The sequence below is a fragment of the Anarhichas minor genome, unplaced genomic scaffold, assembly GCF_050575085.1.
Source record: "Anarhichas minor isolate MPS153535 unplaced genomic scaffold, ASM5057508v1 ptg000018l, whole genome shotgun sequence".
NCBI lineage: Eukaryota > Metazoa > Chordata > Actinopteri > Perciformes > Anarhichadidae > Anarhichas > Anarhichas minor.
In genome coordinates this window covers 5,321,237-5,327,148 of record NW_027466464.1, presented here as the reverse complement: position 1 = coordinate 5,327,148, position 5,912 = coordinate 5,321,237, and positions in this window count along the sequence as shown.

Genomic DNA, 5,912 nt, shown 5'->3' with positions numbered 1-5,912 from the left:
CACACACAAGTCAACACACAAACATCAGCACACATAAGCACATGTGCACCCTAACAAAACATGTACGTACACATGGATGTTCAGATTTAGAGAAGATTCAGATGCACAACATCGTACTTGATGTAAGCACACAGACATAAAAGTAATCAGTCACACTTTTATGCACACACACACACATATTCACACACATTCCTTGCGGACACCACGACCTGCGAGTCCCATTGCCATGACTCAACAAGCTGCTTCAGCGCGAGTCCATCTCCTTCCTTGCTCATCCTTCTGACGCTCTATTTCCAACTCCTCTGACCACTCTTCATCTGGTCTCAGTGAATTAATACCACACGTTCGTGCTGAGCTGTGAACTAAAAATAGAAAAAGGAGCGCGGTTTCACATAGGAGTCTTGGACCACCGCATGCCGTTTACGTTGTGTCGCTCGCACTTCCACGGGTTTCAGTAGAATAAAAAGGTGTGACACAAAGTAAGAACGTCACTAAGGAATTTGTGAACATGTCGTCGTTAGTCTAGTCAAAAGGTAGTGTATATATTTTCTATGTATAGAAGGGATGTTTTTTATGTACCGTGACGTTGTTGTCGACTGGGGACAAAGCAGTTGGACAAATCGTTTTTGGAGGTATGTTGACAAGGTTATCAGGGAGAGTAGCAGAGCATGATGGGAAAGATGGAGACAGAGACACACACTCAAGCAAATTCCGAATTTCACTCAAAGTTTGCGCTACAGGAATGGTTTGACATTTTAGGAAATACACATATTTGTTTACTTGCCAGAGTTAGTTATGTTTCTCTCTCATGTCTGCACCGTAAACATGGAGCTAGAGTCAGGAGTCCATTAGCAGAGCTGAGGGAATCAGCTAGCTTTGCTATGTTTGAAATTAAAGAAAGGAGAGGTATCATCCCTCAGCCAGAAAGACAATAAGCGTATTTTCTAAAACTATTTCTTTAAGAATGCTAACACTAAAGCATACACGATACACGACGACAGTTAGCAACATTAACTCCAAAAGTGAGAACACGAGAAGTCAAAGCAGCTCAAAATAAGACCTCTAAAACAATGTCATGTTCCTGTTTCTGAATGGCTGTCAATGTGAAACTGTGCAAATAAAAATGTTCTGTGCCAAAAGAAAAACTTGCTACATCGGCTAAACTCAGTGAGATAGCTGAGATATTAGCTGAGACAGCTTTAAACGTTACCAATCTACAGGCCACGTGTTAAAGAAATGATCTTTTTATTGCCAAGAGGACTGTCACTCTCTCTCACACTCACACTCACAAGCGTGTATGCTATGGTGTTAGCATAATAAATATGATATTAATGCTACCGTTCTTATGGAGACTCCAAAATGTTCCAGTTTTAAAGTGAAACAGAAGAATCCCAAAAAACACAGTGGCACCATCATCTTACAAATGCATTCCCATGTTGGTGGAATAAGTGTTGCAGGCTGCTGAGGTTTTCAGTATTACTTATGTATGGTTATATCATAAATATTACCCAATGCAAGAGGCATAAGGCAGCACATACTAACAAGTATGCCATCTAGGGGTCTAACAGTTCATCTACATCGTTCCCTGTTATGTCGGGAGGTTAGATTTTCTTCAGCTACTCTGTCGGTTTACCTCGCTAGGTAATGCAAGGCTAATTACTTTTGATCTGTGTCTACCACATTTTCGTGTGAAGTCTTAATTATGTTGGTCTCACGCTAACAGGGTGCTGCCACTGAAGCTGACACAAAACAGTTTTGGTCGTTAATCGTCACAACCCTCTCAATGACTCGTCTCCTACTGTAACGAGTCCAATATCAACTCCTCCGAAGCCACCCACGGCTGAGCTGTGATGTGCGGCTCATTATTTATTTCTTTGGTTTGTTTATCCCTGTGATCCAAGCTGCTACATTGGCAGGCGACAAAGCACGAGATGTCGGTCATCAGTCCGTCGACGGGGGACGTTGCTTCCCAAACCACACGCCGTCAGGGGGGCCGCCTCGACACCGGGCGAGTAGACACAAGTGTTTGGAATGCGGCAAAAGTGTTTTTGCCGTCCAAAACACACCGCGCCTTTTCTCCAGTCCCATGTCAGCGGTAGGGCAGGTGAAACACAGCCATGCGACGCTTTCAGATGGTGCGGTTAGAAAAGATGAACACTCACAGGCTTCTTGTTATTATTAGCTGCAGTCCAAGAGGATCGAGCATGTGAAAGAGAAAGATGTTGCATTTGAGAGCGGGTAAAGAGAGTTAAAAAAAAGGGGGACGTCAACATTTTCAGGTGCTTATTTTTCTTTTGTCAAGGTGTGTCAAATTGTAGGAAAGAAATCGTGTTGAAAGCAAATTTGTTTTCAATCAGTAAAATTGACCATTAAATAAAATATTGAGTAGTTGATTGACAGAAAGTTATCTGACAACAATTAATATAATATAATGATTAAATAAATCAGTAATCAAGCTAAAATTAAGATTATAAATACACTTACAGGCAGGAAACCTAAAGTCCAAAACCAGGTAGAGGTTCCAGGCAATAGGATTACAGGGTACAGGGATCAGAGACTTGGAAGCAAATGGCGAGAAACAACAAAGCAACTTTGATGGTCTGGCAGGGAACGAACTGAGATGCTGATGAGGAAAGTGGGAACAGATGTGTAGATGGGTGATGACCTTTTTAAAATTTGGGACCAGTGGTTCCCACCAATCTTTATGATCATGATCATCTAGAAGAGCACTCGACCAATTTAGCATTGCAACATTGTCGGACTAACGGTGGATTAAAAAAAAAAAAAAAAAAAAGATCAAAATTGATGCCGTTCCTTATCAAAACCTGCCGCCTACATTACCCACAATGCAACTCACCCACCAACACTTCGGTGTGTGATGCTAGTAGAGGCTAATTTCCTCGAGCTGCTAGCCTCAACCAGAGATCAGGAGTAGGCTGTAGAGGGGATCATTTTAATTTTCAAACCTGTAGTTAGCCTCAGCCCAAACCGACCCTGACTCAAGTGACATCACTTGAGACAATCGATCAGAAGGACCCCCCCAAGACTTAAAACAGACTTTGATTGTTAGAGTACGGCCCTCTGTTAAGGACTAAATAATGAACCATGAAAATAACAATTTGTAGCAGCCGTGTCATTTTTCAGCCAAACGTCTAAAAAAAAAGGAGACTAACACCAAAAAATGTTGCCGTGTCCCTTTAAGTTAGACCAACGTGAACGAACAGTGAGCTTACATTATTTTTCTGTGGTGCTATAGCCGATTGACAAAAAAACCCAACAACAAACAGTACAGATCAGTTAATTTGCTGCCAACTAGATTCAGTAGGTGCGAACGCGCAGCAGAAGCAGCAGCATCGGTGTTCATATGGTGCAACGAGCTACGGAGTCAATTGGCTGCTAATCCCACTTCATATGGTGCAAATACGAAAAACACACACACACACACACACACACACACACACACACACACGTACTTATGGTGCAATAAGGGCAGATTGTCTCTTTTAATTCTATGGTGCAACTTGAGTACTGCCTTCAGTTGTCGGCCAAGGCTGTGCCAAAAGGCTCCGTCCGAACGGACAACTGCTCTTCCCGGTTCCTGCAGAAGCTATGCAAGTCTCCAACGCAAGGAGAAGTGCTTCGTGTACACGCTCACAACACACAGGGTCCCCCACACACACACACACACACACACACACACACACAGCAGGGAGATATGCTTAGTACACAGTGAGAAATAGTGCAACAACATGGGATGTGTCCCTACCTCACCGCTTCAACACACACACACACACACACACACACACTAATGTCCAATAATCCCTTACCCCTTTATAATTTGGGAACAATATTCATATGGTGCTATCGAGTAAAGACGGATGTTTTTTGTATTGTTATGGTCACAGTGGTGTGAAGAATTTAGCCAGGAGTGTTTCAGGTTCAGATTGATCGAGTCATTCGGACAGTCCGGGTCTCCTCACGTTGAGAGTGTAGAGAAAGAAAAACAGCAACACCCTCCGTCTCTGAGGAAGAAGCAACGAAGCCTTATCCGCTCGACAGAAGTGGAGATGGACAAGTCTTTCTTCTTTTTTTTTTAAGATACCCGAGTCATGGTTAAAGATTAACTTTAGGAGGGTGGTGCTATTTTTTTGGTACACTCTGACGTGGACATGCACTGTACATTAAGCATGGGTTTAGATGTGTCCGAGCACAGGAATCAGAGAAAAAAAAAAAAACACGAAGATGCGACATTTTCTGTTCAGATCGTGAATTTCTTGCATGAATGTCTTAGATTTTGAGGAAACACGTGGTCACTGCAGAGGCTTACAGGTTTGAAGAGTCAGCTTATTTTGGGTTGCAGTCCCACTAGCTTCCCCCCCCCCCCCCCTCTCCCTCGCACTGACCTCTGACCCAAAACCGTGGCCCCCTTTGCACCCAGAGCTCCAGCCAATCAGAGATCAGGTTCAACGCAAATCAGGTCTGACACAACCAAAAAAAACTAACAAAAAAAAAACACAGTTCCTTCTTTACACAGAAGTTCTCACGTGTGGCATTCAGACTCGGCAGTAGCCTCGTAATCAAAACTGCAGGTGTCATACCTTCTTTCCGTCTCCATTTTGTTTTGATGTCACACTAACCTTCATATCTGGTCAAAATAAATGATGTACACTCTACAGTTGAGTCTGCACGCTCCAAATGAAACTTCACCCAAAAACCCAGAGCCTTAGCCAGGCCCACTCTGTAGGAAGAATCCACTCGGTGTCATTGTATGGCTACACATCTACAGCTATGCAAGGTTACAGACAGAGAGGTTCTGGGCTCAAATAACCTTTACGAAAAAAAAAAAATACCACATCACTGTTCTCGTGTATTCCTTGTAATTGTATCGCCTTTTGTCTTTGTTTGCTAATAAGAGGAGAAGAAACCAGGAAGTGTTAATGTGCAACAATGCAAACGTGTGATATATCATGAGTTGACTTTTTACATTTGTCTGTGATGATTTTGGTAATCTTGCATATCCTTTCTATGGAGTTCATTTACATTTTTCTCCATCGAGTTTGTCTGTTGATGGGTTGAAATTGGTCTGGGGCGGAGGGGGGGGGTCACTGTAATGTATCTTTAGGGAATAACCAGGAAGGATGCAAGGAGGTATGTGCATCCGATTGTGAAACGTAAAACCAGAGTTATTTTTTTGTTGTTCTTTGGATAAACATGTAAATGTTCCAGTATCAGGGTCTGCAAAGCATATGAGGCCTGTGGTTAGGCTGTGTGTGTGTGCATGTGTGTGTGAGTGCCTTGTGTCCGTGATGCTTCATATGCTTTTTTCTTTTTCGCCAAAGTTTTTGCTTGGCCCGGAGTTGTGAAATTATCATTACTCGTCATGGTTCTGTAGAACTGGAGAGCCAGACGCTAAGCTGTTTCTGATCTCAGACCAGTTTTGACCAGATCAGAGTCCAACGACGGCTGAAATCCGTTCTTTTTGGGGAAAGCGTCAGGAGTGATTTCAGCGGTTTGACTCAGGTGTGGATACTATAAGCACAGGGCAGGGTCGAACTAAACCTTAACGTGGATGATGTATCTATAAGATGTACCATGAGCTTTTATTTTGTCGGGGCCATGCTTTTCTACTGTGTTCTTCAGCTTGAAAAAAAAAAAAAAAAAGTAGCTTTTGAGATTTCGATGTGCAAAAGTACCTTTTATTTTCTCGTGGTTGGCATTTTGATTGTAAATACCTTTTTCTGGTAATCCTCAGTTGGATCTATGTTCGATGAGTTGGTTAGATGGCTCTTTCAAAATGTACCGATAGTAAATGTTCTTTATAAATATCCAGAATGTAAGACGGGAGAAGACTGGAAACTGTGTTTTTCGTAGGAGTCCGTGCCATTGTGTTGTCTCGAGTATAAGCACACTGG